General features: G+C 35.3%; 2 protein-coding genes across 13 annotated transcripts in view; one reads left to right on the top strand and one right to left on the bottom strand.

Annotated features, from left to right (window-relative positions):
• The window catches only part of LOC137244746 (endoplasmic reticulum metallopeptidase 1), a 102441-nt gene extending 91690 nt beyond the window's left edge, over nt 1-10751 (bottom strand). Inside the window, exon 1 of one of the 2 annotated variants that reach the window (XM_067774190.1) lies at nt 10153-10751. The gene's annotated coding sequence lies outside the window, so the exon portion shown is untranslated. The remainder of the gene's footprint in view (nt 1-10152) is intronic. The other variant, XM_067774191.1, reaches the window with a different exon arrangement.
• Nucleotides 10752-23186: 12435 nt separating this feature from the next.
• The window catches only part of LOC137246834 (endoplasmic reticulum metallopeptidase 1), a 33845-nt gene continuing 32811 nt past the window's right edge, over nt 23187-24220 (top strand). For 5 of the 11 annotated variants that reach the window (XM_067777847.1, XM_067777841.1, XM_067777840.1 and 2 more), the window contains exon 1: nt 23195-23403. The gene's annotated coding sequence lies outside the window, so the exon portion shown is untranslated. Of the gene's footprint in view, nt 23434-24220 lie in introns of all 11 variants that reach the window. The other 6 variants (XM_067777848.1, XM_067777844.1, XM_067777842.1 and 3 more) reach the window with 3 other exon arrangements.

The following is a 24220-nucleotide window of genomic DNA, read 5'->3' as shown; positions in this document are numbered from 1 at the left end:
AAATCCGACTATAACCACGCCCACTTTTTCGATATCGAAAATTACGAAAAATGAAAAAAATACCATAACTCTATACCAAATACGAAAAAAGGGATGAAACATGGTAATTTGATTGGCTTATTGACGCAAAATATAACTTTAGAAAAAACTTTGTAAAATGTGTGTGGCACTTACCATGTTAAGTAGAAGAAAATGAAAAAGTTCTGCAGGGCGAAATCAACAGCCCTTGGAATCTTGGCAGGAATACTGTTCGTGGTATTGCATATATAAATAAATAAGCAGTACCAGACAGATGATTTTCTGGATCACCCTGGTCCACATTTTGGTCGATATCGCGAAAACGCCTTCATATATACATCTAAAGGCCACTCGCTTTTAAAGCCCTCATTAGTACCTTTAATTTGATACCCATATCGCACAAACACATTATAGAGTCACCCCTGGTCCACCTTTATGGCGATATCTAGAAAAGGCGTCCACATATAGAACTAAGGCCCACTCCCTTTTAAAATACTCATTAACATCATTCATTTCATACCCATATTGTACAAACACATTCTAGAGTCACCCCTGGCCCACCTTTATGGCGATATCTCGAAAAGGCGTTCACCTATAGATCTAAGGATCACTCCCTTTTAAAACACTCATTACCACCTTTCATTTGATACCCATATCGTACAAACACATTCTAGAGTCACCCCTGGCCCACCTTTATGGCGATATCTCGAAAAAGCGTTCACCTATAGAACTAAGGATCACTCCCTTTTAAAACACTCATTACCACCTTTCATTTGATACCCATATCGTACAAACACATTCTAGAGTCACCCCTGGCCCACCTTAATGGCGATATCTCGAAAAGGCGTCCACCTATAGACCTAAGGCCCACTCCTTCTTAAAATACTCAGTAACACCTTTCGTTTGATACCCATATCGTACAAACATTCTAGAGTCACCCTTGGTCCACCTTTATGGTGATATCTCGAAAGGGGCTTCCACCTATACACCGAAGGCCCACTCGCTTTTAAAATACTCATTAACAACTTTCATTTGATTATCATATCGTGCAAACACATTCTAGAGTCACCTCTGGTCCACCTTTATGGCGATATCTCGAAACGGCGTTCAGTTATAGAACTAAGGCCCGTTCCGTTTTAAAATACTCATTAACACCTTTCATTTGATACCGATATCGTACAAGCACATTCTATAGTCACCCCTGGCCCACCTTTATGACGATATCTCGAAAAGGCGTCCACCTATAGAACTAAGGATCACTCCCTTTTAAAATGCTCAGTAACACCTTTCATTTGATACCCATATCGTACAAACACATTCTAGAGTCACCCTGGTCCACCTTTATGGCGATATCCCTAAATGGCGTCCATCCATAGAACTATGGCCTACTCTCTCTTAAAATACTCTTTAATACCTTCCATTTGATACACATGTCATACAACCACATTCCAGGGTTACCCTAGGTTCATTTTCCTACATGGTGATTTTCCCTTATTTTGTCTCCATAGCTCTCAACTGAGTATGTAATGTTCGGTTACACCCGAACTTAGCTTTCCTTACTTGTTAGTTCTAAGTTCAATAGAAAAATCACCAGTTCAAAGTTTATCAGATTGCCTGCACAGATAATGCAAACCACTCAAAAAATTTGGTCCTGTAGGAAATTATCAGCTAAGATTAAGCTAGCTGGCAGCTGCCCAATTAAGGGACAGTTCCCTTTAGTTTTTCAATGGATCAATGGTAATATTGGCTTATATTTATTTAGCGAATCGCTGGGTAGGAACGTGGAAGTTACTGGTAATGTAGAGAGTCCTCTTCCGAAATTATTTACGTCTTATTCTCGCAAAGGCTTGACGATGATCTTGAGGTCGCTTATCATCTTCTATGAGCTAACTCAGCAAGGGCTATCTACAATATTTAGGCGCGGCGCATGAACTTCCATTGAGCAGTTCCCTGTGAACACTTCAACTTTTTTTCTTTATTATACCACTCCACATGTTGAAGTGTATCAAAGACCGAAAGAGCATACGCTCGAAATGCTCTGAATGTGCGGGAGAAAATATTGGAAAGATTAAAATTAAACTAAATTGAAAAAAAAGAGCAAGGCAAACCCAAAAATATACTTACTTTATGTATGCGTTTGTAAGATATACTTCACTTCCACAGCAATCAAATATAAACACAAGAAACATTACAAATGTAATTGCAGCAGCAGCAGAACTATTTACATTAAAACAAAAGTTTATAAGAGGCAATCTCTCGGGAGCGCTGTTGCGAGTCATTCAACTTTTCGTCATCGGTGGCAGTGCACAGTGGGGCTGGGAGATTTAAGATTCAGAAACGGTGAAATGTACTTCAGAATAATCATTTTTAATTCAAAAATTATAAATTGGATTCCATAACAGTCAATGTTAGCCCAGAAGCTATGATATATACTACAGAGTAGTCAGTGGTACTTCTGCTAATGATATATATTTATGAGACCATAATTTGTGCTTTAAAATAGTAAATTATACTTTAAAAACCATGAATTGTACTTCATAAGTCGTAAATTGTTCTTCATTATGGTTGGTTGTACATTAGAAACCGTAAATTTCAGGATCAGAACAAGGTGGATGGCAAACCAATTACAAATACATGCATTCCTAAACAGTTTTAAGGTTTATGCAGTTTAATTGACTAAAGTATAACTTCCCGATTCTGAAGTACATATTACGTATTATGCAGTATAAATGATAATACTGAAAACTATTTTACCGTTTCTGAAAATCATTTTACTCTTTCTGAAGTACGGTTAGCTTTTACGAGTTTACCTTGCTTCGAGTTAAATTTTATTTTACTTAATTTAATTTAGTTTAATTTAATTTTATTTTATTTTATTTTACTTTATTTTATTTTATTTTATTTTATTTTATTTTATTTTTTTAGGATCGCGGGTTCGAATCGAGCTCAAGGCCTAAACGTTGCCGATGAAGGAATTTAGCAGTTCCCGAAATGGATCTATACAACGAGCTTTGGCAGTTGTCTAAAATTTTTTCTTTCTTCTATTCTAATTTAAAAAATTTTTTCAATTAAGAAAAAATGTATCATAACAATAATAATGATACAAATTATTGTTAGGCCTTGAGCTCGATTCGAACCCGCGATCTTAAAATCAGTAGGCCGATATAACAACAAAAATTGTTAATACATCCCAGAGCACGGGGAAAAAAGTGTCAATAAAATATGACACTATGGCAGCATTGCCAACAAACAAGTCCAATTTTCACAGCTATTCTGCAACAGATGTCGCAGTGTTGTGAATATCAATTGGCACGAACCAGAATGGAAGTAGGATTAATGAAGACAAACAAAAAACCGCTGTGGTGGCTGAATGGTTATAGCAGCGGCGCCTAAACGTTGCCGATGAAGGAATTTAGCAGTTCCCGAAATGGATCTATACAACGAGCTTTGGCAGTTGTCTAAAATTTTTTCTTTCTTCTATTCTAATTTAAAAATTTTTTCAATTAAGAAAACATTTATCATAACAATAATAATGATAAAAAATTATTGTTAGGCCTTGAGCTCGATTCGAACCCGCGATCTTAAAATCAGTAGGCCGATATAACAACAAAAATTGTTTATTTTTTTTATTTTATTTTTTATTTTATCTTATTTTATTTTATTTTTTTATTTTCTTTTATTTTATTTTATATTATTTTATTTTATTTCATTTTATTTTTTTTAAATTTATTTTATTTTTTTTTATTTTTTTTATTTTATTTTATTTTTATTTTTTTTTAATTTATTTTATTTTTTTTTTATTTTTTTTATTTTTTTTTTATTTTTATTTTTTTTATTTTACTTCTGCTAATGTGATATGTATTTATGAAATGTCGATTTGAATTCAGAAACCATAATTTGTGCTTTAGAATAGTAAATTATACTTTAAAAACCATGAATTGTACTTCATAAGCCGTCAATTTTTCTCCATTATGGTTAGTTTTAGTTTAGACACCGTAAATTTCAGAATCAGAACAAAGTGTATAGCAAACCAATTGTTTGATGAGCCATACATGCATTCCTAAACAGTTTTAAGGTTTATGAGGTTTACTTTACTGAAGTATAACTTCCCGATTCCGAAGTATATATTACATACTACGCAGTATATTTGATAATTCTGGAAAATATTTTACAGTTTCTGAAAATCATTTTACTGTTTCTGAAGTACGGTTGGCTTTCACGAGTTTACCTTGCATCGAGTGAAATTTTATTCAACTTTACTTAATTTAATTTAATCTAGTTTAATTTAATTTTCTTTTATTTTATTTTATTTTATTAATATTAGAGAAAAATTGCAAAGTTTACAAACGGCGATGGTTACTAGGACATGTTTCTGAATTTCACTTCTTTATCAGCTAGCTTCTCGGGAGCTGAGTATTAAACTCGAATCTCCAACATTCATACCAGTGTATTGGCCTCTAAGTATTGCCTTTATTGTTATTCATTTTATAGATATAATTCTATATGCTGGTTTAATCCTAATGGTGTTGAATTTTTAGGCGCGCTTAAAAGCTTAGTAATAATTGTTTGGATTTTTACAGTATTTTCTTTTCAAAAGTGCGCCTAAAACAATGCACACAATTAGGATTAATCAACATACAGAGTTTATGCACCTAATAGTGAATAAAAATGGAATAGCAACAAAGAGACAATTCTTAGAGACATTGCAAAGCGAGCAGCGGGGCATTCACACGGATGACTGGTAAACGGCATCTGCCGTTACACTGGTATGAATGTTGGAGATTCGAGTTCAATACTCAGCTCCCGAGAGGCTAGCTGATAAAGAAGTGAAATTCAGAAACATGTCCTATTACCCATCGCCTTTTGTAAACTTTGCAATTTTTCTCAAATATCAATAACAAAAACCATTGTATAAAGCAATATGAGCAAGTCTCGCTAATTACAAACATATGATGACTTATTTTATTTTAATTTATTTTATTTTATTTTATTTAACTTAATTTAATATAATTTAATTTAACTTAACTGTATTTAATTTAATTTAATTTAATTTAATTTAATTTAATATAATATAATTTGATTCAATTTACTTTAATTCAATAAGAAAAAATAAATAAATAAATAAATGTAAGGCCCGATAAACTCCGAAGAGATCTAAGGCCGAGCTTCTCTTCCAATTTGCGTCGTGCTCCTCTTGATTTTCCCTACAAATTGGCCGGACGGGACCTACATGTTTTATGCCGACTCCGAACGGCATCTGCACGGCAGATGAGTTTTCACTGAGAGCTTTTCATGGCAGAAATACACCCGGAGCGCTTGCCAAACACTGCCGAGGGGCGACTCCGCTTAGAAAAATTTTCTTCTAATTGAAAAATCTTATTTCTAAAATTTTTATGTTGCTTTGCCCGGGGTTTGAACCCAGGGCATACGGTGTGGTAGGCGGAGCACGCTACCATCACACTACGGTGGTCGCCAATTCAATAAGATGATTGTCCAAAAATACACATTTCTTTAAATCTTTTTTCAATAATACGACTTGTTCAAGTTAAAAATAACCAAGTGAAAGAAAAATGTGCACTTAATTAAATTATTTAGTCAAATATTGTAACGCATTAATTACACTGGACCACGAATTTCAACTTTTTCTCTTTACCAGAAACGCCGTTATGAAATTCGTATGTAAAACCACCCCCTGATTTCGAAAATCGAGTTCATTTTTGATTCTATGGTACCGTTTTTGAGATATTTGCAATTTACCGTTATTCGAAAAAACCAAAAAGATGGCTCCATTTAACTACGTATATCTCACGAACGGGTCAAGCAATTGCAAATAAGTTTACAGGATCGGAAAGACGATAAAATTTGCTATAAACGCATAATACATTGTTTTTTGCTCAACCATATAGTTTTCGAGATATTAGCTCATCATTTCAGATTTTTGTTTTTTTTTTTTATGAAAAAATATGAAAAAAATTACTCTTTGCGAGGGCAGCATTGCAAAACCACAACTTTTTTTCCAAATATTTTTTATTTATGTAAAGCTCTGTTTGATTAGAAAAAAGATAAGCTATCATCGAAGAAAATCGATGCAAAACTACGTAAGTTATAAGTGATCAAATAAAAATACCCAGGTTGCGCAATTTCAACGTATACCTCAAAACGTATGTATGGTATAAAGAAGAGTGAAATATCTAGCTATGCTCTGTTTCTATTTAGTTAAAAGTTCAATTTATGAATGAAATTACCCATATTTTTAACTTTTTTTTTTTAATTTATTTATGTTTGTACTATATTCTAACAATCTTTATCTTAATTTTATTTTACTATGTAGTCGAAATAATTATGTGTTCGACTTTGACGCTTTATTTTTTTTATTTGTCGTTAAAAATTCACTTTCTGCACTCACATTTGAGCTTTTTTTCCGGCAAATCTTGGCGACGAAAGTGACGAACATGGCGAAAGGTTTCATCAGCAAATGAAATTAATTGAAAATCGATATCAAGGATTCTGGGACGTCGCAATGATGTGTGATTATTACTGCTGGTTTCTCATAAGAGAAACCGATCCTAAACTGAATAAGCATCAAAGTCGAACACATAATTATTTCGACTACATAGTAAAATAAAATTCAGATAAAGATTGTTAGAATATAGTACAAACATAAATAAATTTAAAAAAAAAGTTAAAAATATGGGTAATTTCATTCATAAATTGAACTTTTAACTAAATAGAAACAGAGCATAGCTAGATATTTCACTCTTCTTTATACCATACATACGTTTTGAGGTATACGTTGAAATTGCCCAACCTGGGTATTTTTATTTGATCGGTTATAACTTACGTAGTTTTGCATCGATTTTCTTCGATGATAGCTTATCTTTTTTCTAATCAAACAGAGCTTTACTTAAATAAAAAATATTTGGAAACAAAGTTGTGGTTTTGGAATGCTGCCCTCGCAAAGAGTAATTTTTTTCATATTTTTTCATAAAAAAAAAACAAAAATCTGAAATGATGAGCTAATATCTCGAAAACTATATGGTTGAGCAAAAAATAATGTATGATGCATTTATAGCAAATTTTTTCGTCTTTCCGATTCTGTAAACTTATTTGCAATTGCTTGACCCGTTCGTGAGATATACGTAATTAAATTGAGCCATCAAATCATAACGGTAAATTGCAAATATCTCAAAAACGGTACAATAGAATCAAAAATGAACTCGATTTTCGAATTCAGGGGGTGGTTTTACATAAGAAATTCATTACGGCGTCTCTGGTAAATTTTGGCCGTCGACCAGTGTTATTAACATTATGTAGTGATTATGGCTAGTCTTACATTCTGACATTCCAGATTCTGTAATCAGAATCGACTGGTTGCATTGAAACTTCATATTAACAATACATTTTTTTACCTGGTTACCTTTGATTGGGAAATAATATTTACCCTCCGCCGTCAAACTAAATAAATTTAGTATTATTTTCCTTTTCCTATCATTTTTCAACGTATTTTAGTAGTTTTGCAGGATGTAGCATTAAATTTCCTAAATTCATCATGATCTCATTTAACATCCTACCCCAATGCATAGTAAGTAGAGTACAACCGTTTAAATGGCGCCACTGTGCGCTGACTGTGATGCAATTGACGACGTCGTATTGACTTTTCTTTACTTTTTAATTTGCCGGCTAAAGCAAACACTAACATATTTACTTTTGTGTCAAGAGGAGAATACCCCACAATTCCAGTAAGCGCCAATAACTTGAAGTGCCATATTTCCGACAAAAGCTGTTGTGTAGGAGCGCAGAATACGTTGGAAGCCATACAAATAACCCAGTGGGATTGTAGCCAGCTGACTGAATGTCTGATAAAGGCTGAAAGGTGGCGTAGAAATAATTATGATAATGGGAACAAAATATGGCTAACATGCAGCTGTTGCAACAAGTCGTGTCATGGAGTAGAAGCGCTAAAGTTAAAGCGACAGTTGGATTGCTTCATAATTGTTTGCTTTTATTTTACTTTCCTCGTTTTTTACCCCATATTTTGCTTTTATTGTTCTTTTTAAGGTAATGAAATTGTTAGTTTTCTAGATGCAGCATACAAATTTCAGGACTCATTAAGAGGGCTTGACGGAGTCAACCAAATCGGGCCGCGGCAATTGGGCTAGTTTCGGAGAATAACAAATTTATATCCAAAAAATATATATATATGTATAGGTAATACTCTTGTAACCCATCGCTGTTACTACATCAAAAGGTTTTACATTCTATGAGGCCTATAATTCGCGGAACTCGAGTAAATTTTGTGAAAGTGTAGGTATATATATTTAAATGATTTCAGTATGTTTTTTAACATGGGAGCGAGATATGTACCTCTTCCAAGAGACGCCATTCCAAAATGTATTGAATTTATTGTCTGTTGAAAACAAAGTCCATGAGAACTCCTAGGAAACACATGTCTGCCACTATTTAAGAGAAATAAATGGCTACGATATTAAAAGTCAATGAAGATGATGGCTTATGTAGCATTCTGCTCGAAAGTGAACGTATATGCATAGTTTCCTGTAAACAGAAATCAAGCATCATCCTATGCCACTCAGAAATGATCGTCGCGGTCATCTGGAAAAAAAATTATTCTTCTACTCTTCCTGCATAGCACTACCATCTCACGAAGTAGCACGGAAATAAAAAAAATTGCCCTCCAAAAACTGACACTGCGAGTAAAAATTGTATGCATCACTTGACTTATATACAACTTTCCATACCCCGATCTCATTTCTCACTGAGACCGAAGCCGTACGTGCGACCCAGGTCGCTAAAGTAACTTCTTAAGAACCGTTTGGACGTTGATTGTCATAATCCAGACTAATTTGCTCCCCACAACTTTTCAATACCTTGGAGTAGTTCGTTTACGAACACAACCACAAGAAGGGGACTGCACACCGACCTGCGGCGAGTCCGTCCTCGCCCTTTTCTGACCAATTGATCTGTACTCCACTGTAACCGTTCTAAAGCCCCAAAAGTTTGTTCATAAATAACACCAGATACCCGATCCTGTTAAAGCTTTCTTGGTAGCAGTCGGCAGGATAGCATTATATAAGAAAAGGTATATAGCATGAACACTTACCAGGTTCGCAATCGAGATCAAGGCATATAACAATAGCTTTTATGATAATTATTGTTTTTTTTTTTTAATTATTCTATAATTGAAAAATTAGTATTTTTATTCCAAATTAACAAACAATAATTATTATAAAAGTTATCTTTATAGGCCTTGAACTCGAATTCGAGCCTGGAATCCTTTATCAATAGTTCGATAAAAAAAAGACAAAAGGAATTCTTTTAGTTGATTAAGTTCTTCTTATCTCGGATAGAACCTCTTTGGACCAGTTCTTAATACAATTTTTCACTAGAAGGGGATAAAAATATAGGAAAAGAAACGCCGTATCCGAAAATTTGAAATTAAAAACTTCTCTTTTCATTCGACTGAGCGAAAATATAGCGAAAACAATTAAACTTAACTGTAGTTTAACAGTTGACTCTATGACTATTTGGGAAAAGCAGGATGGTCATAATATCAACATCGTTGATATTTTAATCATTTGAATTCATTATCATTGAATTTAAGGTATAAACTTCAATTGACTTTGTGGCCATTTGAAGTGGTGATAAGGTCAATTGGCCTTATAGCCGTTGACTTAATGTCACCCCTTCCAAATTCCTACCAACAGATTTATTAATATTTTTTGGAAACGGGTACATTAGAAAAAATTTTGACCTACATTTATAAAATTCGGTGTCCTTTTCACACTATGAAACTGCAGAACATATCTTTTTTGTTGTTTTTAACTTGTTTTCATAATTTTTTACGGGGTGCTTGTTCCCCAAGCGCAAACTTGAGTGTAGATCTTTGGGCTCCAAAATTTGAAAGCACCCTTTGGCATACGCAATGAGGTCAGAATTGTGCTATGTTATGCAGACCCCCGCCGTAGATTTAGAATTTTGAGAAACATTTCTTTAAAAATTTTTCGTTTGCCTTAGTCGTGTAGAGTTAAATGCAGTTAAAGCAACAACAAAATTATGTTTGAAAATCAAAATCTTTTTTTCTTGTAACAATACAAAAAATATTTTGTAATCACTCACCTCAAAGAAAAAAATTAGACACAGCAGACAATTAGCTGCACTGCCACTTTGAACCAAATAATTTGAATATTTCACAAAAATAACTCTTCCGCGTTTTATACAAAAGGCCAGACTAAATTTTTATTTTACATGCAGAAAACAAATAAAATGCATAAATCTTCAAATTACACTCACTTTTAAAAATAACCAACAACAAATATAACAACGCACTTTATTTTTTTTTTGACGATACACTTTTTTCACACTAATTACAAACAGGAAAATTCAGCTTTTCACTCGTAAATTTTCAATACTGATGCGAGATTTGGTGTGTATGCTTTACATTTTTCATTACTATTTTAATCGTTTCAAAAGCAACAACAATTGCTCCACATCTTCATGTATTAGTCACTTTTTTCATCTAAGAAATAGAGCTGATTTTTTTTTATAATTTTCATACAAAATCTTATTTTCTTCACTTTTGAAATTTATTATATTTCCAACCAAAATCACTCGCCACTTCTATTTGTGATCACAGTGCTGCTCGACGTTTATCTCGTATCTGCTTGAGCTGGATTCAGCAGGCATGCGATGAACTTAACACTATGGTGCGATCAACAGCAAACAGAGATCACGAGTAGGCGCAAAATATCTTGAAAACAGAGCAAAATACCAAAAGAATACTCTAGTGTTGCTCCCTCCAGAGAGCGAATAATCTGCGTGTGAGGAGCGAGTTTGCGCCAAACGGTTTTGTTTTTGTCAAATCTTTACAGCATGTGCATTGCCCAAACCGTTGCAGTTGTTTCAGATCACACACAGTGAGATCAAGCGAATAGATCGACTGATATTGTTTATTCGGCTTGATTTTCTCTTAAATAAAAGCTCATACAAATTGTTGCATGTAAAACGATCTTCAAAGTCACTTCTTCACAATATTGCTGATCTGCTTCTTACTAAACGGCAAAAAAAATATCTAGCAGAGGCTCTCACTCCTCAAGTAACCAACATTGGCTTAATGTTGTTCGATTTTATAAAGGAATTACCTAGGAGGTACTGATGAAAGACTTCCGCTGATACCGATTAATAAAAAGTTAACGATTATAACAATGTTGTGCTGATTATCTTTAGAAAGTACCAGCGTAGCATAGGCAGTAGCTCGCTCATACTCGTATTAGAATTTATCAAATAATAAAATGTACGCCATACATTTTAAGCTAACTCGTAACTATGCATGTATTTGGTCAGTTCTGATATAAACTATGATTACACAGGCCGACAAGAAATTTGACCATAAACCAGACCATACTTTCCTAAAGGTTTTCGATGCGCTGAATTCAAATCTGGACGCAGAATTGCTCTATCACGTCAGGATTTTGAGATATCCTTACCTAAATGTGCAAAAACACCGTTTTTACCTATTTTTGAGGTTATATATAAACGACAGATTTTTTTTTTAAAGCACGCATAGCATCTTAAAGAAGAAGTCTTTCTCTTACGAATGGCGTTGATTTTGCTCAAATATCTTTTTTTTCGCTAAGATAGAGCAATTTAAAGTTTATAAATTTGCTAATTTTCCTATAGCTGAAAAACCACTAAATTAACGTAGGTATGATGCAGTAGAACACATACCTCTTACGATAAGTCTTACGATAATTGCTCTATCTTAGCGAAAAAAAAGATATGTGAGCAAACTCAACGCCATTCGTAAGAGAAAGACTTCTTCTTTAAGATGCTATGTGTGTTTAAAAAAAAAAAATCTGTCGTTTATATATAACCTCAAAAATAGGCAAAAACGGTGCTTTTTGCACATTTAGGTTAGAATATCTCAAAATCCTGACGTGATAGAGCAATTCTGCATCCAGATTTGAATTCAGCGCATCGAAAACCTTTAGGAAAGTAAGGTCTGGTTTATGGTCAAAAAAATCGGTCTCATTTTGTCGGCCTGTGTTATCTGATAAGCATGAGGCGAGAGAGCATGATGGCGGCCACCGTGGTGTGATGGTAGCGTGATCCGCCTACCACATCGTATGCCCTGGGTTCACACCCCGGACAAAGCAACATCAAAATTTTAGAAATAAGGTTTTTCAATTAGAAGAAAATTTTTCTAAGCGGGGTCGCTCCTCGGCAGTGTTTGGCAAGCGCTCCGGGTGTATTTTTGTCATGAAAAGCTCTCAGTGAAAACTCATCTGCCTTGCAGATACCGTTCTGAGTCGGCATAAAACATGTAGGTCCCGTCCGCCCAATTTGTAGGGAAAATCAAGAGGAGCATGAAGCAAATTGGAAGAGAAGCTCGGCATTAGATCTCTTCGGAGGTTATCGCGCCTTACATTTATTTTATTTTTTTAAGAGGCGAGAGTACTCCCCATTAGGGAGAGAAATGAAATTCTGAACAAACACTTTCTGTTGAATACCCAGAAACCTGGGCGTCCCAACAGACATCTCATTGATGAGGCTACACCTCCCAGGGGCTTAAGGGATCATCTCCGTAAGCATTATGGGGAAATACGGCACCTGAGATTACTGCCACATGATGCAAAAAAGACAAGCAGGTCCTCAGTGATATCCACAAACAGGCGTCGGACCTCTATGTCGGGAATTGCCCGGCGAATCCAGTTCTTAAAGGAAAAATACGCAGAACTTGCAAAAGAGGAACGCACTCTCCTTGGGGAAACGCGCGTCACTCTAGCTCAACTTCGATCTGGGTACTGAAACAGTTTAAGCTCTTACCTATCCAGAATCAACCCCGACATACAAATGTATGTCCTGCCGGTCGCACCTATTGGATGGGGCGAAGCACTGCTACAACAACAACATCTGATTTGCATTGATAAAGTAACCTTTTCTGAAATATAGCGATTGCCATGCTTTCTGCGGGCTAGTCGGGCTTAGAAAATACATGCGGTATAAGGCATGTTTGATGGAAAAAGCGTCCAAAATCCCAATCCTGTACCCGGTTTTTGCGCCGGCCATGGGCCGCGCCGTATGAAAATCCCCATCAATGAAGAAACCTAATATAATAAATAAAATGAGATCCCCTTTTTTTTAAACAGGATACTTCGCCGCCAAGTACGATTGTTAAGGAGCGTGTTGCGAGGATCCGAATTAAGGCGAGATTTGTCAATGTAGAATTTATTTAAGCCTAAGCACGAAAAGATGATGCGCAGATGTGGATAAAGATAATGTATTAAGATTATAAGCGTCAATTATCGTGAAACAGGGATATGTTTTGTGACTTGTTTCGCATCGGCCATATTTGCCTAGGTGCCTGAAGAGGTGCTGATCGGCTAATCTATTATTTTACTTAAAAAAATTTGCTCATCGACTTTCAAGAGCTCTTGTGCTGACTTAAGTGTACCCTCAAAACTTTATCATAACAAGTAGTGTACCTTTTCTTAGCTTTTGCTACCAGCTCTTCTTCTGCTGCGCGCTGCGTGCCGGTATTGATAAGAATTCACTTTTTTCTGTGCAAGTCCTAGAGTGTTACAGTAAGAACCAAATTTTAAATTGCAGAATGCAACCTTAAAACGTTTAAACATGGATTGCCAAGTGTTCGTCTTAATTAAAAAATACTGTATCTTGTTTTATCCGAATTTCTCTAAAAAATTAATTGTCACCTTCTTAAAGAGTTTATGCCAGATATAAAAGATAAGCTATAAAAGATAAAGATTTCTTCTCACAAGTGCTTCCCAATTATCTTACATCTGAAGTACTCGACCCAGTAAGCATTATTACAAAAATAAATTTAAATGGGGATAAAAAAGCAAGACAGCAGACCAACCCTGGCAAAATCAGAATGAACCACACTATATTTATACCCAGCTGTACTTGTACACAGTGTATTATAACTTTGATTGGATAACGGTTGGTTGTACAGGTACAAATCATCAGTATTGAACAAAAATTTGATTAAGCCATGTCCGTCCGTCTATCCGTACGTCTGTCCGTCCGTTAACACGATAACTTGAGCAAATATAGAGATATCACCGAATTCGGTATACGGGCTTATCTGGGCCCAGAATAGATTGGTATTAATGATCGAAATCGATAACCACGCCGCCCACTTTTTCGATATCGAAAATTTGAAAAAAATGAAAAAAATTAATTAATTTGAAAACTAATACCACTAAGCTAATGAAATTTGGTATACGGATTGATTTTATGACGCAAAACTTATATTTAAAAAATGTTGGAATATGGGCGTGACACCACCCACATTTAGAAGAAGAAAATTTGGAAGTTTAACAAGCCGTAAATCTAAAGCCGTTAAAGATACTACATTGAAATTTGGCAGAGACACTATCTTTATCAAACTTTATAGACTGAGTGAAGATAATCAAAATCAGTTAAAGACCACTCCCACTTTTCCTAAAGGTCTTACCTTAACAAAGTTTGCAATAACTCTATGGTATTTAATTATATTTGAATGATATTTTACCTCAGTAGTGGTATGGTTGAGCTAAGAACAAAACTTAAACAAATTTTGAAAATGGGCGTAACCCGCCCCTTTTTGTTACTCTTTCCAAAATACTTTTAATGCCATAAGTTGAACAAAAATCTCCTAATCGGAATGCAATTGGCATTAACATTTATTTCATAGCTGCAACTGGTAAACTGAATTTTTAACCGCTCAAACTCATTAGTGGTAGCCTCTGTATCCTTTTTGCTTCTTTTGAACGAAAATGAGTTCAGAATAGAGCCATATATATAGCCTTAAAACACTATTATCCACACAAGCAACAACGGCGTTTCAAGTGCAAGGCTGTGTATGTTGTGTTCGGTTTCACAGGAACTAAGACTTAGCTTGGCCACTCCGACATATTAGGCTCAAGAGCTGGCAGGGGATTTCATTATCAGCGCCTGGTCATCATAAAGTGCGGCTAAAAATGGGCATCTGTGCAAGTAATACTCTCCTATCCGCTCATCGGGTTGTGCGCTAAGTTTGGGATCCGCCCCTAAAAACCACAATCTAATGAATCGCAACAACATGCTTTTTATAGAACGAGAACCCTTTATTGAGTTGAGTGCATGCACCTGGAATGTCCATTCCCTTAATGGGATTGGTGTAGATGTACAGTTGTTTGATGTACCGGTGGAGGCAAAAGCTGGCATCACCGCCATCCAATAAATACAATGGACTTAAAAATGTGGCAAGAAAACGATCAACAATTATGACATGAAAGTAAGCGCAGTTTCGATGCTAGATTCGTGGTGGGAGAGACAATTGGTCGCCAAGTACTGTATTAACATCAATAACACGGAGAGGGCCCTTATTGCTACAACGACAACAAAACCTCTGATCATTATCTCGTCGCAGCCAAAATACGCACCCTCCTCTGCGCAGCTAAAAGCAAGAAACAAACGTACAAAGACTGATGATGTTGAAGACATTGGGCGTAAGACATTGCCAATTATTTCACAACCCGACTCTCACACGTCAACCCGATGGAATGCAGGATCAGTGGGATCATATCTCTAAAGCATTTACAGGAAGAAAAGGGCAGAGGCACAAAAGTGTGAGGAGCTTGAGCTGCTAGCCACCAGGAATAATGGACGAAAGGTTTACCGAAAAGTTCTTCGACGGACAGAAGTTTTTGAGCCAGGGGCAATAACGAAAATGATGACCTGGTAACCCGATATTCAGAGGGTGCTTCGGTGTTGTGATATAGTCGGACGCGTATGTGCCTAACGGATGGAATCTAAGTGTTCTTTTCCCAATCCACAAAAACGGGGATCCTGCAAACCGCGGAATATATCGCGGAATTAGCCTTACTAGTACCGCATATAATCTCCTGTCAAGCATATTGTTCAAAAGATTGAAGCCCGCTGTGAATAGGCACATTCAGACCTGGTAAATCTACCATCGACCAGATTTTCACAATGCGCCAAATCTTGGAAAAACCCGCGAAAAAAGAATCGGCACACGTCGATTTTAAAGCCGCCTTCGGCATCACGAAAAAGAGCTGCCTATATGCCGCTATGCCTGAACTTGGCTTCCCCGCGAAACTTATGTATTTAGGTAAAACGTCGTTGAGCAACATCATCAGCTCAATCAGAATTGGGAAGAAACTTTCTGAGCCCCCGAAACTAAACGAGGTTTCAGACATGGTGAGGCCCGTTATAGTGCAATTTATTTACTTTGATGCTGGAGAGAATTATAGAAAGTGCAAAAATTAACCGCTCTAGAACAATTCCGCCTGATACTCCGTGGGCCAGGTGGAAAACTATTTTAATTCCCTTAGTGTTACTAGTGTTGCTCCAATTCGAGTAATTATGAGTACATACTCGAGTACTCTGCTCAAGTACCTAATACTTCTCGTAGTCTATTACCTCGAACAATCTCCTTCTTAGATAACGAGTACGTAAGTACTGTATCGAGGTATCGATTCCTCAGGTTAAATAACGCCTCCTGTGTATTTGTAAATTTTGCTCTGACGATTACCGTCAAACAGTATTTTAAGATTGTTTGCATTTGGCAATTTTGAGTTCCCATATAAAAATGCTTCAAAAAGAACATTGCATTCCGCTCATAAATTGGGTTCCGGGAAAAGCCAGCATTTCTATCCAAAGCTTCTATCCAAAAGTCCTCTGCTTCTAAATACGGGTTGCGATAGAAATAGTTTCTAAGTCTTCTTCAGGATTTTTAGTGTCTTAGAGATCTGGTCGATAGAAGATTTACCAAGTCTAAGGCCGTATAGATAATGCCCTATCAGTTCGTTGACTTTGGGCTTCGGTTTCTTTCCTAAAAAATGCTACCTATAAATTAATAGATTTTGCACAAATTCATTTTAATGAATTACACCGGCATACGAAAACATAAGTAGTCTGTACATTTTACATTACCCACATATAATTTAAAATAAAAGTAGTAAAACTGTGCCAAATTTTTTGGTGGGGTACTCACAGGCGCGTATGAAACTTTAAGAATCCGGACCTTTACATATTTTGACCGTTTAAAAATTACACAGGTCAACAAAAAAAATTCTCTGTTCTGGATTCTACGTTCAATTCTATAAAAAAAATGCAATTGCGAATCAAAAATATTCGGTTTTGTAGAAGTTATAGCGATTTGAAAATTTTGCATTTTTGCACCAGGCTAATGGAGGTCCTTTCGCGCTATTTCGGTGGATAGAGGGCGGCGGATAGCTACCTGATGCAGCGATATATCGAAAAAATATCTACTTAAAGCACAACATACTCATCTTAAAAAAACCAAAAAAATGTGGCTGAGAAACAGGAAAAAGGGAGATAAAAGGTCCCAGATACACATGATTTTAGGTAGATTTGGCAATTTGTTAAGTACATATTAAGAAACTCATCGAAACTTTTACTGACGGATTGGCAGGCCTAGCAGTAGAGCATGCCAGCTACCTGATAGCGTTTTTGTAAGTAAAATTTTTTTTAAGAAGCTGTAGTTTCTTGGGTCACTCGTTGTGGGCGACACTATGTTTTTGCATATCACAGAGGAATGATGTCTTCGAGAAGTTGTAAACGAGCGGCTAATTCGTTTTGCTATATATGTGGCGAATGTATTAAAAGAAGACAAAAAAAGTTTGATTTAAATAAAAACACAAGGATTTGCCTACTTCGGTCTACCTGTTAAAAACCAGGACAAAAAATGGGCTCCACATGTTTCATGTAACTCTTGCAGAAGCATTCTGTAGCGTAAGTTTATTTTCTCGTTTCATATATATATACATATATCTACATATATATAATTGCATAATAACTGAAATTGTTGCGAAATGCTTTACGTTTTATTATAGTTTGGTACCAGGGTGAGAAAAGAGCCATGAAGTTCGCAGTGCCGAGGATTTGGAGGGAACCGAGTAATCATGATACTGATTGCTATTTTTGTGTAGTGAAACCACTGACAGGGAAACGTTTAAGGAAAACAATATATCTTGAACTACAAGCGACATCCGCTCCAGTACCACATTCGGAACAAAATCCTGTACCTGATCCACCTGTGTTGGAAAATCAACTATTCCCTCAAGGCAGCTTTCAATCACCGAGTTCATCTGCATCCGTACATTCCGAATTTATTCCTCAATTTGAACCAGGAATACCACATCTCATAAACTCTGAAGATCTCAATGACTTAATAAGAGATTTAAATCTATCAAAAGACAAAGCAGAGTTATTAGCATCGCGGCTTAAACAACGAAATTTACTTACTTCTGATATTCGAATATCTCGGCAAAGAAAGCGTCATGAAGAATTTTCTTGTTTCAGCAGTAAGGAAGATGGACTCTGTTTTTGCTTTGACGTGAAAGGTTTATTTTAAGCAATTGGTATTCCTTGTAATACAAATGAATGGCGCCTCTTTATCGACAGCTCAACAAAAAGTCTAGAAGCAGTTCTACTACACAATGGGAACAAATTCCCATCTATTCTACTGGCACATTCCATGCATCTCAAAGAAAATTATGACAGTATTAAAATGCTATTAACTGCAATCAAATATACGCAATACAAGTGGGAAGTTATTGGGGACTTCAGGATGGTTTGTTTTTTACTGGAATGCAAGGTGGATATACCAAACACTCCTGTTAGCTTTGCCTATGGGGTAGCAGAAATGATGCCGCCCACTATCGCCAAAAACATTGGCCTGAACGTACTGAGTATGGAGTGGGAAGATTTAATATTAAACATGAAGCAATTGTCGATCCTAAAAATATATTGATGCCGCCATTGCTTATTAAATTGGGCCTTATTAAACAATTTGTGAAGGCTCTTAATATTGAGTCTAAAGCTTTCAAATATTTGCAGACTTTTTTCCAAAGCTGTCAGAGGCGAAAATTAAAGCTGAAGTCTTTGTTGGCCCTCAAATAAAAAAAAAACTATGAACTGCGATATTTTCCCGGACCTACTTAGCAATGAGGAGAAACTAGCGTGGAACAGTTTTAAGGCAGTAGTTCATAGCTTTCTTGGAAATCATAGGGATGAAAATTATGATGATCATGACTGGCACATGTTACATTCACATCTGGATAAATTCAAAGATAATATGGGAGCTTATTCAGAAGAACACGGGGAGCGATTCCATCAAGATATAACGGAGTTTGAGAAACGCTACCAAGGCCAGTATACGGAAGGCATGATGGGGGACTATATTTGGACGTTAATAAGAGAAAATGTTACCGAATATGGCAGGAAAAGCAGGAAAAAGCATTTTTAAACATTTAAACTGTATTCTAAAACTAAATTTATAAGAATAATTCTTAAATTGATTTTTACTATACTAGAATAAATCAAATCTATGTCAAATTTTGATGAATTTTCATGTTTTTCGTTTTTCCCATTTTTTTCGAACAAAAACGAATCAAAAACTTTTTTATGTTCATATTCTTATTTCTGGGTGCAGAAGCAATAAAAAAATATACGCACGACCCATGTACAAAAATGTTGTTGACCAGTGTTATGAGTAAATGAACACATGCACTTAAATTTTTCGTAGACTTTATTGAAAATTTGTTTAACGTTTACAATTATGCAACGTTTTTATAAAAGGACAACTCATGAATGCTCGCAAATCCTCTGAAAACCTAATAGTACGTGTAAGCCTCGCAATCGCAATGAAAAATCGGTTAATTTTTTTTTATTGAGTTGCTTTACAAATGGCGGATTAATTTTCATATACTGAATTTTTTATAAGTTAGAAAGGATAAGGTATCGAATATCGATACTTATTTTGGTATCGATTATTTTTCTCGATCCTTATACATGACTACAGGTATCGAGTACAAGATGGTATCGGAACAACACTAAGTGTTTCGAATGATGACAGTCAACGCGACGGGCGTCCCTTTTGGTCGGCCATAACAATTTAAACGGCTAAGCGCAAATTGAGTAAGTAAAACTTCCAAAAGTGTCCCTAGCGAGTATCAAATCTTGAACTTTTATTAAAACTATAAGATTTTTTTTTTTCATTGAAAGATTGAAGTTATCATGATGAAATGAATATTCAGGTGTTCTCATCCCGCTGACGTTTTCCCTTATTCTTACAAGTTCGGCATGCATATTTTAGGGGGTTGTCTATGATACAGAACTGCCTTAAGTTCTACTACGATCGGAGTAGATTTTACTATACGTTTAGAGATATTATAACAATATAAGCCGCTACTACAATTGTTTAGTCAAAAAGATTAATGTAAATTTGTGTTCCCCAAAAGAATATAGACAAAATTTTGCAGAAAACAAATTTGTTGGAGAATTTTGTACGAAAAATGAAGCAATCAAAATTATATACTTTTGTAATACAAGTAAATACGGGAAAATAGAGCTACCGAAAAAGTAAGGTTATGTTGTTGACATCACCATTATTATTACATCATGGAAGTTATTGTGAATACAGCTTAAAAATGAAACTGTGCTACTTAGTTATGTATATGAATGCCTTTGTAATTTTAGGCTTAGTTAGCAAATTACACTTTTCAATAATCACCTGCGATTTGAACAACTGTCATTTATATGATAATGGGCATTGACATTTGATTGTAAATAACTTATACAAATTACCATTTATCGCATTAAACAAACAATACTTACAAACAAAAATTCGATTGATTCAAACAAATGACAATGAAATCGCAAGTGATGCAAGAAATAAAAATTATAAAATTAGATGAAGGTGGACTGAGGTTTTCCGGTAATTTAAAGCGCACCAATTAAACGTGATTAGCAAATAAAAAAAAAAATACAAAGCTAGTAAATTTGTCAAAGAAGAAAAAAGGGGAAAATCACAGCAAAAGCATTGAATAAAATCTAAACAATTATGTATATGTAATGCAGGGGCGTATCCAGAGACACAACTATACGAAAAAAATGCGATTTTTTCGGTAGCCTCGATCGGCCAGAACGATAACACAACTCTAAAAAAAATGTTGTTCCTTGTCCTAAAGTTTGTTTCATGATTTTCTGTTTTATTATAAACAAAAACGAAAAGAAAATACCTTTTTTCGGTATAAAGTTTGCTTTCGTAATAGTTAGAGTAACAATATTCATGGCGCTAGAGGTGTTTTGTGCAAATCTAGAATAACCTAAAATGTCGTCGCGAAAGTGTAAATATGAAACTGATGCTTTTTTTATATATGTGGGCAATTTATTAAAGTTCGTGATATAAAATATGAATTAAATACATCTCTCATCCTGTGTGAAGCATATTTTGGCTGTCCTGTTTGGAATCAAGACAAGACATGGGCTCCACATGAGGCTTATAGTTATTGTAAAAAATGTTTTCAAGTGAAAATTGAAACCACAGATTTTCAAAAATTTCGTTCAAGCTGTTTCCTATATAGTAAAGCAAACTTTTTTATGCCATATATTTTACTTTTTTCGTCAAATTACGACCTAAATAATTGAAATTTAATGCTTTGAAGTCAAAGTCAAATTTTGTGTTGACCCGTGTAATTGGTCGGTGATAGCGTTTAGCGAATTTTGTTTGGCATTGCTTATCCATTCATCGTCTTTCGTCAGCCTATTCGTCCGAGGAGTCATCCTCACATGCATGGCGGAACCATACAAGGTGGCTGCACGGTGGCATATCTACAAACATAATAAAAAGTTGCATGTACTTTGTTTTTGTAAATCGATGGACTAATGTCAAAATCGTACTGCGGCGGAAGTAGAAGTGTCAAATCCGGTAGCCATCTGTTCTGATTTCGCCGTACTCATTTTGGCATAACTTTCATTCAAAAAAATGTATTATTGTGATGAAATTCGATATAATACTTCTTCTGACCGCGACATAGACTCCTGCTTAAAATGGGCATAAAAGGTATGCAATCCACCTACCTTCTATGTATCAAAGCCAACTGTTCTCAAATGTATACGTAAAGTAAATTCAGAAAAGTGTATTATTATAAACATATGATTTCATTGCATATCGGAAGCATGCCTAAAACGTTTTCGACCTGAATGCTCATGAATTGCTCACACTTTTTTTGTACTCATACAGCACGAATACTTCATGTGCGAAGAAATATATTTTCAACTCAAAATATATGAATTGTACATACTGTAACGAATTTTGAGGATTTCCTGATAATTATGCACCTTCTGCTTACGTTCAAATCGCTGAACTGTCGAATAAATAACTCCAATATTCAGTATTGCAAAATGGTCTTTATTTAGACTACTTTTGGAGTAGTACTTCACAATTCTACTTCACAACTAATAGCGTGTTTAAATCAGACTTATTAGTTATTCCTCAGCTTGCGCTGCTTTTATACTTTCTGTTGCCTCGATCGCATCTTTCTCCTAAGGTGTAGACTTTTCACGAACATGGAACAGTTGTATCGCATACTTGGTTATTTAGCTATATGCTAGTAACAACTTCTGCTCTTAGCTGATGCCTACATATGTGTATGATAATCTCTTTGCTTCAAGCTGCTGGTTATGTGTATGGAATATTCTTCGTTGCCTTTTACATAAGTGTGGCTGCTTGCTGTTTTTGTTATTGTGTTTATTTACTAACAGCTTAGAGATGCTAATATTCGCCACAACGCGTTTTCACGCATATAGCATACATGCTTCGTGCATGCATACAACTTATTTTAACGGCGAAATAAACACTTGAAAAACTTCCTCATAACGTAAAAATTGAGGGAGAATTATTGTCAATAGGCAATGGTAATTTTTTTGGTTAATTTATTTTAAAAAAAATTTACAACAATGAAGTAAATTTCCATAAATATTCACAGGTTTTTTATTTTAAAAACATTGTAAGTATTGTTTTGAGAAAGAAATTGCTATGACGACAAATAATTGCCGTTTTGCAAACGGGGGAAACTCTCCACCTCCGCCCACCCCTGGATATGCCAACCGTGTAATGTAAACATTAGAGGAGTGCCCCAGTACGCAAGTAGTTACTTTAACAAAATTACATACATATATATTTCTATAGGTATACCAATACTTGCTATAATTGGCGACCCCGAGCCAAAAATCACTGCATATATTAGTACCCATATAAATACAATGTATCTATGTAAGTAAATTCTAGATTCTAATATGACTGTAGCCAAAAGTGGAAACAGGCGCCAGTCAAAAGTCATCACCACTTTCGCACAATCAGTACGATGAAGCCCATTATAGTGAAAAGCGTAATATGACGGAACTACGTTTACTTTATTAGTATTCCACGTACATATAAATATCTCCAAATTTACATGAGTTATACTTAATACGCGTGTGTCAAATTTCGAATTTGAAGAAAAGGCTGAACTTGTGTGAACTGTCAATAAATTGCTACGAATGTGATTTTGGTGTTTAGTAATGATCAAAAATTATTTCTTACTTTGGGTATTAATTTTTGTAAAATTTGAAGTGATGAAAAAATTAACGCATGCAAATTGATCATGTGATACAAAAGTTAATCACAATCATAATAGACTAACGAAAAAAATGGCTATAAGCGCGTTTGATTTGATGAAATTTGTTGATAGCTTTTAAAATGTTTTTTTTTACCCTTCAATATTTTTTATTTATTTAACAGAAGCAGGTTCCAGTGGCTAATAAAGCCCTTAAAGTAGGATTAAAATGATTCATTAACGACATAAGCGTACTTGAACAAACAAAATGTTTAGTTTCAACAAATCGTTTGCGGAAGCCCTAATAACTACACCATGCCATTCTGCACATCCAGCCTGCAAACCTAATGGCCAAGAATAAATCTTTAAAAACTGAAATAAACCTCGGGGCAGCTTGAGTGCAGGCCATAGAAATATAGCACCATTTATTCCAGAACGAACAGACTATATGGTCCCGTGCCTGAGCTTCGAAGGACACAGTCCGAGTGTATTGCTGTCATGAAAAGCTTCTCAGTGAAAATTCATCTACCTAGCAGACGCCGTTCGGAGCTGCCAATTTTTAGGAAAAAATAAAAAAGGGCAAGACGCAAATTAGAAGGGAGAATATGCCTAAATCTTCTCCTATTTGCTTAAGTCTCACATCGTCCATCTTAAAGACACTCGAGAGTAAGGGCACATCAGAAAGTAGGTGCTTGAAATCTCCTGTAACTCGTATCCAGCAAAACTCAACACAAATGGTGTCAAAATTGTGGCCTACGCTGAAGATGTGATGCCCTTTT

The sequence above is a fragment of the Eurosta solidaginis genome, chromosome 3, assembly GCF_040869045.1.
Source record: "Eurosta solidaginis isolate ZX-2024a chromosome 3, ASM4086904v1, whole genome shotgun sequence".
Taxonomy (NCBI): domain Eukaryota; kingdom Metazoa; phylum Arthropoda; class Insecta; order Diptera; family Tephritidae; genus Eurosta; species Eurosta solidaginis.
Note: the sequence above shows the minus strand (reverse complement) of the source record. Positions and strands in the feature narration are given on the sequence as shown.